The sequence below is a fragment of the Lygodium microphyllum genome, chromosome 7 (genome assembly GCF_053477565.2).
Source record: "Lygodium microphyllum isolate KBCC chromosome 7, Lygodium_microphyllum_v1.1.10, whole genome shotgun sequence".
NCBI classification, from domain to species: domain Eukaryota; kingdom Viridiplantae; phylum Streptophyta; class Polypodiopsida; order Schizaeales; family Lygodiaceae; genus Lygodium; species Lygodium microphyllum.
Window position 1 is genome coordinate 114,544,017 of NC_141141.1, and position 12,050 is coordinate 114,556,066.

At 41.0% G+C, this 12,050-nt stretch overlaps 1 pseudogene; it reads right to left on the reverse strand.

Annotated features, from left to right (window-relative positions):
* Window positions 1-10,159: 10,159 nt before the first annotated feature.
* On the reverse strand, window positions 10,160-11,329 carry LOC148033859 (ubiquitin carboxyl-terminal hydrolase 5 pseudogene; annotated as a pseudogene).
* Between the last annotated feature and the right edge of the window lie 721 nt (window positions 11,330-12,050).

Here is a 12,050-nt window from a genome sequence, read left to right on the forward strand (position 1 = left end):
TCAAGTTGTAGAGGATGAGATTTTGGACAACATGGTACACCATCTATTTTCGCAACCGGTTCAGGGAGAAGGTCACTCTACAAAGCCAGATGATCCACCATATGTAGCATCATCTACTCCGTTGTATGAAGGTTGTACGTACTCCGTTCTTCATGCATCCCTCGAGATACTTAACTTGCAAATAGTTTATGGATGGAGTAATGTCAGTTTGGATGCGTTATTGAAGTAGGTATCAATTCAGTTTGGCTTATGAATCATAATATTAACTGTTCGATTTTGAAATCAGATAGAAATATATGTTGGTGGTTTCCTCTCTAGTTTCCTCTAGGCCGGCACGTTTAAAGAAGGTTATCTATGACAATCATCATTCTTCCTATTGACCATCCCAAATATGTTTTCCCTACTAATGGAATGACTCCACAATCTCTAACTATTCGAGATTGGAAGGAGAGATGGATTAATGCCGACAGCCACCCTCCACTCGGCATGAGTCGGTAAGAAGTGCATTTCTCTCGATTGACTTTAAAGTATTTAGCATGATGAATTGTTTACATAATATATTGTTTGTTTATTAGGATCTCTATATTTTTTTGTCTTCTGTACTGGACTGAACTCAAGATCAATCACCTATTGGACCCCATGCACATATTCAAAAATGTTGTATCTACATTATGGGATCACTTGATAGGGGCTCGTGATTCAGTTAATGTAAGGGAGGATTTACGTAACATTGGTCGCATGAGACAAGCCTGGCCACACATTGGACCCAGAGGAAAGATTGAGCTACCCCATGCACCTTGGATGTTGTCAAAGAACGAGGAAAAAATAGTGAATGAACAAATATATAGCTTTCAAACACCCACAGGATGTATGAGATGTCTCAAGGGAGCCTTCATAAAGAAAAAGAAAAGAGGTGTGGAGCAACTATCTGGTTTGAAGTCCCACGATTGGCACAAAATGATTCAAGTAAGGGTATCTCTAACCATGAATATAGTAATTAGTGGAGTAACTATGTGTAAACTTTGGGGTATGATGACTTTTTCCTCAACTAATCATTTGATCTATGAATATTGTTTACATTCAGTTCGTACTTCCTACTAGCATATCCCATTGTGTATCCAAAGATATACATGATATCATTTACAAGATGGGAGAGCTTGTGAGGTGTGTATACATTGTATTTTTTCATTGTATATCTTTGAATTTCTACACAAAAATAAACAAGCACATCATACATCTTGACAGATACGTGAGCTCGAAGGAAATTGATCCAAACACATTGCAAGATGCTTGAGTATTATCTGTTGAGGTGGTTTGTCTGGTGGAGGAAATTTTTCCTCGATCCATTTTAACTACTCAATTACATTTACTCGTACATTTGATTGATGAGATCGCACTTTGTGGGGTAGTTCATGTAAGGTGGATGTTTTTTCTTGCGTACTTCATGAAAACCTTGAAAGATTTTGTGAGGCAAAAAGCACGGCCTGAGGGAAGCATGGCTGAGGGTTGGTTGGTGCAATCATCCCTTGTTTATATCTCTGAATATCTTGCTGAAGTGGATTCCTCTCAACCACGAAAATGGAAAGATGATGAAGACTTGAGGATGACCTCTATAGTACCTCAAGGAAAAGGAATGAGTAAAGTGCTAAGAAAAGAAGAACTTCGTAAGTTAAATAGTTTTTGTGTGCTCAATAGTGATGTAATGAGTAAATGGGTGACACTATATAATGAAGCAAGGGCAAGAAGAAAAAGCGAAAGATAAGAAATTCACACTAAATATGGACATAATGTCTCATTTTCAAATCATCTAAATGCGCTCCCACGTCATATTGATATAGATTGGTTACATGAGGAAATACCTTGATAGTCCGATGATGTCTGAATCACCGAGAACTAGCGATTCGGCCCTTTCTTGTGTAAAGCGGCATGGAATGTCGCTTTTTTGAATTTCGCTTCCATGGTCGGATCTTCTTCTTCTCCTTCTTTGCACATTTGCCTATTGGCAATGCAGGCGGTTCTTCCTCTTCCTTGGGTAGCAGCTCCTTGACCATGGCTTGTTCCTTGGAAAGGCGCTTGGCAATGTCCTCCACCAAGCTTGGGACATTGTCTCTTGAAGTGACCAGGTTCGTTGCAGTGGAAACAACGGAGGTTTCAGCCATTACTTTGAGTAGGAACAAAGTTGTTGACGTTATTCGTCCTTGCTTTCTTTCTTTGTCCCTGATTATGACCTTGAACTCTCTTAATTTGAGGTCTGAATGCTCCTCTATTCGGGTCATTGTAAGACCGAGCTTTGTTACCCCTTGGTCTAGACTACACCTCCTGAATTATAGGCCCTGCTCGAATGAGTGCATCATGAAGATCTGATGGACTCGTTTCAGTGCATAATGCTATTTGAAGAAAAAACTATATTTATACTTTATTTATTTTGCATATTCCATTAAGCTAAATTCTTTCGTCGTGAATAACTAGGACAAAATATATCTTAACCCTAACAATTTATCTTGCACAATTGAATTAAAATCGATATAAATTTAAGAAGGAAAAACCTGGGTTTGGGGTGAGATATCCACATGGATACCGGGAGATGACCCTCCCGCAGCTACTCCTTGGACTTTCTTAGGAGGCATCGCAGTTGTAGTCCTTCGAACGTGGAAGCAGCTTTACACTCCTTTCCAGAATTCCACCGTCACTCCCTTGCACATCAATACGCTTCTTCTCTTTTTCGAGTAGGGGAGAAACCAAGTCCCTGTTGAGATGACAAGCTCAACACATGTGGACATTGATGATGGACCGCCTGGTTAGATGGGTCCACATGTTTACACTTAGCACGTCGGTAGTCATTATGACTCTCACATGGCCACTGACTCATTACTTATTATATTCAGATTGTTACACCTATTTACATCAGCTGGCATAGTTATAGCGCCAGTCGACTAGTGTAGTCGGTTATGCATTGCTTGACTTAGTAGGCCACTTTTCTTTTATGTTGTATCTTATCTATACTTTGTGTACATTGTAAAAGTGTGTGGAGGAAGAAGAAGAAATCAGCAAGAAAACGTTTTGGCCTCTATCTCTCTTCTTGTCTCTTGAGTGAGCTTCTCCTTGTGCATTCTGTGTGTGTTCGGCGCATCATCTTGAGCAACTCCCCCCACCATGCGATTCTTGACATAGTATCAGAGCCGCACCACTGAGAGAGGCTGATTTCGAAGGTTGAAGCAAAGGAGAAGAAGCAAGGTTCGAGCAAGCAAGCCACGGGTAAGAAGCTCTCCCATCCTTCCACTCTTTCTCTTGGATAGTGCCTGTGGAGGCACAGGAAGCAGGGCAGAGCAAAAATTTCAGATTGCAATGAGATTTCGTGTGTGCGAAGAGCACTATATATTTTGCAGTTATACCCTTTAGGACTTGCTGCAGTTATTTTGGGCATTTGAGGCCGTTTTAGGGCCCATTTTAGAGCAGCAAGATTGCGGACAACAGTTTCAAGGTACGCTATGACTTCGACTATATTGACCGAAAGTAGGTGCGCAGGTTATAGATTTCAGATCTATAAGTTCAAAGGTGTTTACCAGTGAGTAAACACAAGGTTTATCTGCAAACAGGTTACAGATTGCATGTATTGTTGAGCAGACAGTGAAAAAGGCTGTCTGGTGTATTGCTGTGCACTACAGGTCAAGGGTTGCCGAAGATTTGCTTACTGTTGGTATTAATTTTGTGATAATGGCAGAGAATAGTGGAAGCCCCATCATTGAGAAGCTCGACAAGAACAACTACCCTTCATGGAAGTTCCGTGTCACGAACTTCCTTATTGAAAAAGGCCTCTACGAGTTTGTTTCAGGTGAAGAAAAAGAGCCAGAAATGAGTTTGTTTCAGGTGAAGAAAAAGAGACAAAGGCACGGAAAGAATGGAATGCAAAAGATAAGAAGGTCATGTATTGGTTGTCTACAATAATTGACAATAATATGCTGGGACACATTAGAAATGTAGAGAATTCATATGCAGCTTGGACCATACTTGAAAGTATGTTTTCTGTAAATACAAAGGTACGAAAGATTCAACTCAAGCAAGAGTTAAATACATTGAAGAAAGGGAAGATGTCTATCAATGAGTATGCACTGAAGGTAAGAAGCATTGCAGATGCATTGGCAGCGATTGATGCAATGCTCGATGATGATGATTTGGTGTCATCTACCTTGGGTGGACTTAACAATGAAAAGGCTTGGAAGTCTTTTGTAACTTTCGTATATGTCAGAAAGCCATTTCTAGATTTCGATGAGTTGGTCTCCCTTATGATCACTGAAGAGATCAACATGCAGAGTGAGACATCTGAAAGAAGTGGTGAACATGTCCAAGCTTTCTACTCTAGTTCATGAAGGGGACGTGGCAAGTTCTCTTCACGAGGCCCTCCACACCCACTATGAGTTCTTTGTAATAGATGGCACATGTAATACATCTGAAAGACTCTTTGTCTTACCATCATGCAAGGACAAGGGAACTTTTCCAATGTGTGAAATTGGGTGGCATGAGTCATCACCCGTCTACACATAACTTGCATTCTGCAAATCCTGCAAAACCCCTCAAAACATTCTGCATGGCTGGTCATATGATTGGATGCACTTGAACTACATACCAACATGTTCATGTGTTCCCTACCTGTATCGTCTTCACGACAGAATGAAGAAAAAAATGAACGTTTGTTTGTTATGCAGCATATGCTGAATGCTGTTACAGGTAAGGGAACACATGAAGATGTTTGGTATGTTGATTCAAGTGCATCCAATCATATGACCAGCCATGCAGAATGGTTTGGAGAGATGCAGGATTTGCAGAATGCAAGTTATGTGTAGACGGGTGATGACTCATGCCACCCAATTTCACACATTGGAAAAGTTCCCTTGTCCTTGCATGATGGTAAGACAAAGAGTCTTTCAGATGTATTACATGTGCCATCTATTACAAAGAACTTGGTGTCAGTCAGTCAAATGGTAGAGCAAGGGCTGCAAGTCAGATTTAATGCAAAGGGTTGCTTTGTAGAAGATTTCAATGACAAGTGCAGGTTGGTAGCAAAGCGAAGTAGAGTTGGACGTATGTTTACTCTGGATGCTGGAATTCCTACTATGAATGCTGTTATGTATGACAAAGGAAAAGCTGTTGTTGCAGACATTGAAATTTGGCACAAATGCATTGGACATGCAAATGTACAAAGGCTGAAATTAATGCAGTCCAAAGGGTTAGTTACAGGTTTTCCTATATTTAAAGTTGCAGAATTTCATAAGGTATGCGAAGCATGTCAGTGTGGTAAGCAGGCAAGAGAACCCTTTTCACATGATAGAGATGTAAGCAGAAATATCCTTGATGTTGTGCATACAGACATTTGGGGGCCTACACAAAATGTATCTCTTGGAGGCAGTTCATATTTTGTCACATTCATTGATGATTGTTCTAGAAAGCTGTGGGTATATTTTATGAAGGAAAAGAGTGAAGCTTTTGAGCACTTTAGAACTTTCAAGGCTACAGTTGAAAGAGAAACAGGCTTGAAAGTAAAGTGCTTGAGGTCAAATGGAGGGGGAGAGTACCTCTCAAATGAGTTCAGTGATTTTCTGAGGTCTCATGGGATAAAGAGACAGTTCACATGCAGGTATACCCCACAGCAAAATGGGGTTGCAGAAAGGAAAAACATGCATATTACAAAAGTTGTACATGCCTTGATGGCTAAAAAGAATATGCCTAAGCATTTTTGGTCTGAGGTTGTTCATACTGATGTTTATATTATGAACAGAACTCCCACAACCGCAGTTCATGGTATGACCCCCGAAGAATGTTTTACAGGTAAGAAGCCTGATGTTTCACATTTGAAAGTGTTTGGCTGCATTGCGTATGTTCATGTGCCAGATGAGTTGCGAAAGAAACTGGATCCAAAGGCTGAAAAGTGTGTCTTTATTGGATACTCTTTAGAGCAGAAAGGGTATCGCTATTACAACCCTGTCACATGTAAGTTCAGAGTGAGCAGGGATGTCATCTTTGATGAAATGAGCAGTTGGTATGCATCTAGTGGTGATGCATTGGATGATGATGATGATCATGATACTCATATGCATGCTGAAAAGGAAGAATCACGAACTCTTAGTGGACCAGAGACATCATCTGCTAGTCCTTGGTCTAGGAGACTAAGGAGTAGCTCTACATCTTCAAGTGCATCTAGTAGCACTACAGGTAAAGACAAAGGAAAGAGTAAAGTGTTAGAAGGCATTGATGCAGTTCTTAATGGAGACTCCAGTGGCTCAAAGAGCTTGGATGATGAGCTTGGCATTCGTTCAGTGAGGACTCCAGGTGTGTAGAGAGCACACGTTAATGCAAAGACTACATTGAGTGATCCAGTGGTACGCAGGTCTAGTAGGGTGAGATACCCTGTTAAAAGATTTGGTTTTGAAGGTTATGCAGCTCACCATTATGCTTATATGGTGAAACTAGTTGAGGATGTTGAGCCTACATGTTTTGAGGAGGCTGTTGGTCATGCTCATTGGGATGCAGCAATGGATGAGGAGATGGCTGCATTAGAGGCCAATAAGACTTGGGATCTAGTATCATTGCCAAAGGGAAAGAAAGCTATTGGATGTAAGTGGGTTTATAAGATTAAGCACAATGCAGATGGTTCTATTAGCAGGTACAAAGCTAGGCTGGTTGCAAAAGGCTATGCTCAGACATATGGCATAGATTATGATGAAACCTTCAGTCCAGTTGCTAGGATGACAACTGTCAGATGTGTGATTGCTTTGGCAGTAGCCAAAGGTTGGAGGATGCAGCAAATGGATGTGAAGAATGTCTTCTTGCATGGTGATTTGCAGGAAGAAGTGTATATGGATCAGCCCCAGTAGGTTATGAAGATTTAGAGCATCCCACGTATGTGTGCAGGTTGAAGAAGGCGCTCTATAGGCTCAAGCAAGCACCTAGAGCATGGTCTGACAAGATCAGAGAGTATCTTGTCAATATTGGCTTTTATGTTTTTGATGCTAATCACTCACTTTATGTGAGAAAGGGAGATGCACGTTTGGTCATCATAGTCATCTATGTGGATGACTTGATTATTACAGGTGATAGTGATAGTGGGATTGCTGAAGTCAAGGGTTGTTTGAAAATGAAGTTTGAGATGAAGGATTTAGGTGAGCTAAGGTACTTCCTTGGCATTGAGGTGATCAGATGTGATGATGGTATATGGCTGTCCCAAAGATAGTATGGCTTGGATATGTTGTCCAAGTATGGTATGTCAGCATGCAAACCACTTTTAGTTCCATTGGAGCAGAATGTAAAGTTGAGTGCTGATGTTGGGGATGAGATAGAAGACCCTACTATGTTCAGGAGGATAGTGGAGAGTTTGATCTACATGACAATTACAAGGCCAGACTTGAGCTACGTTGTTGGTCTTGTGAGTCAGTTTATGCAAGTACCTAGAAAGCCACACTTGGATGCAGTCAGATGCATATTGAGATATGTGAAGTCCACATTACATTATGGACTTTTCTATGAGGTAGGTACAGATGTACAGGTGTTTGGATACACAGATGCAGATTGGGCTGGTAGTATGTCTGATAGAAGATCTACGAGTGGATACATGTTCTCTCTTGGTAGTGCAGCAGTTGCTTGGAGCAACAAAAAACAATCTACAGTTGCGTTGTCAAGTACAGAGGCTGAGTATAGAGGTGCTGTTGTTGCAGCATGTGAGGTAGTATGGCTACAAAAGTTATTGGCTGATTTGGATGTGCAGATGGAAGGTCCAGTTGTCATTTATTGTGACAACATGAGCAGTATACAGTTGGATAGGAACCCTGTGTTCCATGCCAGGACAAAACATATTGAGGTACACTACCACTTTGTGAGAGAGAAGGTACTAGCAGGTGAGATTGACTTGGTGTATGTCAGCACACAGGATCAGATAGCTGATATCTTCATGAAGGCATTGGGTACAGAGAAGCTTCAAAAGTTTTGAAGCTTACTTGGAGTTGCAGAAATGCAATTGAGCTTGAGGGGGAGTGTTGAGATTACAAGCTCAACACATGTGGACATTGATGATGGACTGCCTAGTTAGATGGGTCCACACGTCTACACTTAGCACGTCGGTAGTCATTATGACTCTCACATGGCCACTGACTCATTACTTATTATATTCAGATTGTTACATCTATTTACAGCTGGCATAGTTATAGCGCCAGTCGACTAGTGTAGTCGGTTATGCATTGTTTGACTTAGTAGGCCACTTTCCTTTTATGTTGTATCTTATCTATACTTTGTGTACATTGTAAAAGTGTGTGGAAGAAGAATAAGAAATCAGCAAGAAAACGTTTTGGCCTCTATCTCTCTTCTTGTCTCTTGAGTGAGCTTCTCCTTGTGCATTCTGTGTGTGTTCGGCACATCATCTTGAGCAACTCCCCCCACCACGCGATTCTTGACAGTCCCAAGGGTATTTTGGAAAGGCAAGGAACCGTTAAGGGTTTAACCACAAGGAGGGGGTTATAGGACCTTTAAGCCTTAATTCTTTTGGGAGAGAAAGGCTTACAAAGCCCACGGAAAAGGCCCTATAGGTTTTTACACACGAGGGGGAAAGTAACAAGCCCAAAAGAAAGGGCTTAAGGTTTAAATACGGGGGAAGAAAGATTTACATTACGGGGGTTCCAACACCCATGAGATGAGGGGGCTTAAAACACGGGGGGGGGGGGGGGGGGGGGGGGGGGGGGGGAAGGGTGTGTGTGTGTGTGGTTCAAAAAGGCATAAGAAGGGGGCCTTAGGAGATTTTTGGATACGGGAGTGAAAGGTATAGGAAGGGGGTCTTGGAGGGATTTTAGGACACGTGCAAGGGGTGTGTGGACACGGGGGCGAAAATGCCTTAGGGGTTTTAAAACCGAGGGGGGAAAGATGAAGGGCAACATAAGGGGGATAAAAAGGGGCTTAGGAGGATTTAAAAACCCTCGGGGGGGGGGGGGGGGGGGGGGGGGGGGGAAGGGGGGGGTGTTAAAAAGGGGACACAAGGGGGGTGAAATGGGGCTTAATTAGCCCCCCTTAAGAAGCTTCTATGCTTCACGTGGCAGGGGGCGTTTCGACGCCTCGTTGGCAACGGGCAGGCAACGCTGCTAATCGGGTCGACGGCTATAGGCAGCGGCACTCTCAGCGAATTTCCTCTTCGTCTGCCTCTTCCTCCTCACTTCAGCTCCTCCTCATTGAGTCTGGGCAGCGTCGTCCTCCTTCCCTCCCCCTTGGTTGGGGGGGTTTTTATAGGGAGAGGAAAGGAATTCCTCCCTCCCCTCGTGTTGCCATGCATGAGCTTGAGGATACACAAGCTCCAATGAGGAGCTTGCTGTCCTGTCTAAATCCCTCACCCCCCTCCAGCACGAACCATCGCCGACAAAGTAAAGAATTTTCCATGAAAATTTTTGATATATTACAATCCTCAAGCCTTCTCTCTAAAATTTGATGGCGATCTTCAAAGAAGGCAAGGGACACAAGCTCAAGCTTTACACACTTGATTTTTATGGGCCTTCTCTCTCTCCAAGCACCTTGTTATATAGTTTTCCAAGCAACTCATACGTTGATATGCTTTTTGAAAAGCTTTAGATTTTTTTTTAAAAAATGCTTAATGCTTTTAATAAAGCTTAAAGCTTTTATCAAAGCAAATTGGAAAGCCCTGTTAAGCTTTTTATCTTTAATGCCACCATTAGCACATTCATCATCACTGTCACCCTACGATTCCTTTAATGTCAATCATCTTCACTTTCAAATCCATACGTCAAAAATCAATGTTTTTATTTATTTTTTAATCCATTGCCTTCAAACACCATCACATCAGCACCAACTTCCAAGCATCTTTCGGCTTTCTTAATAAGTGTATCTATATGTCTCGATAGCTACTGGAAAGAGGCATTCTCTACATCTAAAGATTCATATCAACCGTAAGAAGTCCTCGAGAAGATCTAGAGTGCTAGCACTAAGCTTCACAATATCAAATCCATCATCAGTACAATCTTTTGAACTTCACGCCATTAAAAAAATTTCCACTTGTCTCCAAGATATCCTAGATGTAGTAGGGGCCTTTGTTTTCTGTCATTCGACAGTGGCAAGGTCTCTCAAGGTGAGCATCGATATTCTCCAGAATCTAGAATTGGCCATGACCATAGAGCTATTTTAACATGATTTGTTCATCATCATGAAAAATTGCAAGCCTTTCCAATGGCTATGAAAATATCTTTGCACCTACCTTTCTTGGGTATAGTAACAGTGCAAGGCATAAGAGAAACACCTCCCTCACCAGTGAATAGTGGTACGGTCAGAGTTTGAAAAGTAGTGATAGATACAGAAAGGAATCAAAAGTAGCTGGCACTTTATTACAAACCGGGCATACGAGAGTAGACTTATATTGACCCTGGTAGATGTCCACAATGATGGATTCATTACATGATTTTTTATTTTCCCAATTCTCATGTGGGACTACCTCATCTGGGTATCCATCTATATCTTTTGACTCGATATATGGCTTTAACTTCACCCTATTGAGATCCTCATGTAGACCATTTAGAAGAAAAGATAGGAGTTCCTGAGAATCCTATTAGTTGTAACCACTAAATTGAGGAGCAAAGCAAGCTAGTTTGCTTTAAAAACTCTTGGTGCAATAGGCTATCTCCCAGGAGCCCATAATTTTTGTAGTAGTTCACCAAATGCTATTGCTAGCTCTCCCTCCATGCCAGAGATGATTGATTTCTTGATTATAATCTTGCAAAAAAAAAATCCACTAGTTGTGGTGTGTGAACTAAGCAAGTATTTCCAATGTTTTGAAAACCTGTTAAGCCTAGAGGCCCTAATCTACCAATCCACTAGCTTGATCATCATATGAACTATTAAATGGATGAGAGTAAAATCCATTTGGGCTTGAGCTTCTTTCAACATTTCTACTTCCTGTTGGCCCACCTACAATTAAAAAACTTAATCTAGAAGGTTCAACTACCACTAATGCTAACTCCTTTCCAATAAAATCATTATAAAGGGTATAACTCTGATTATCATTTGGCTAGTTGCCATCCACCTATATTTCTAAAAGAACCTCATGATCCATCTGAATATCAACATCTTCGAGAGTTTGTTTGGGATCATTCATGAGGCTATGTTTTATCTTTCCAAAATAATCCCATACTCGCATTGTTTAAGATCTCAAATTCAACGGTTCTCGAGATTTTTGATAGAGTTATCATACAATATCCTATTTGCTAACCTTCACAATCAATTGACTCTCATTCTGTGTGAGTGTGAGTCAAGTATGCAATGGATACACTTCCACTACTAAGCGATCATCCATTACTATTGCAGTTGCTTCCTCAATGTCTTAGTTGGAGATTGCAACCTGTCCATATTCAAGATCACCTTGTACTAGCTGAGTTTCAAGAAAACGTGCATCATCCAAAAAGTATGCTTTGCCAATCTTCATGTTGATAGATTGTAATAGTAATTCTGACTTGCAAGCATTTTCAATAGCTTCCTTGTTTGAATGGCCATCTTGAGCCATTGTAAAACTTGAAATACGACTCCACAATAGAGTAGGATAATGTCCAATTCCAAACCGATTGCAAGAGGAGTATTTAACTTTAGAGCACAATCAACCTTTGCGAAGAAGACAATGCCAAAATATGTAAAAGGTAGAGGGAGAGTGGTCACATCACAACAAATCTCATCCATCTCCAAAAAGAATACAAGTGTGAATGTAGCAATACTCCATGATATGAGCGGATAACATTTAGCTTTCATAGACTTCTAAATGTTGAACCAATTTTTCTTATGAATAGATATATCATCTACACTGACAACATCCGAATTTCAAGTCACATGGGGAAATTTCAAGCGAAGGATCAACATTGCAACCTTTTCATTTAGTCCCCCAGTCTTCAAAACGGATACCTTCATATGAACATGTTTTTCCATGCATTGTGCCCTAACAAAAATAAGCTTTTGAAAGAGAATTTCCTGCCCAATCATTCATGAAGTTTACAATTAAACACCATGTAATGAAATCATTCAAACGA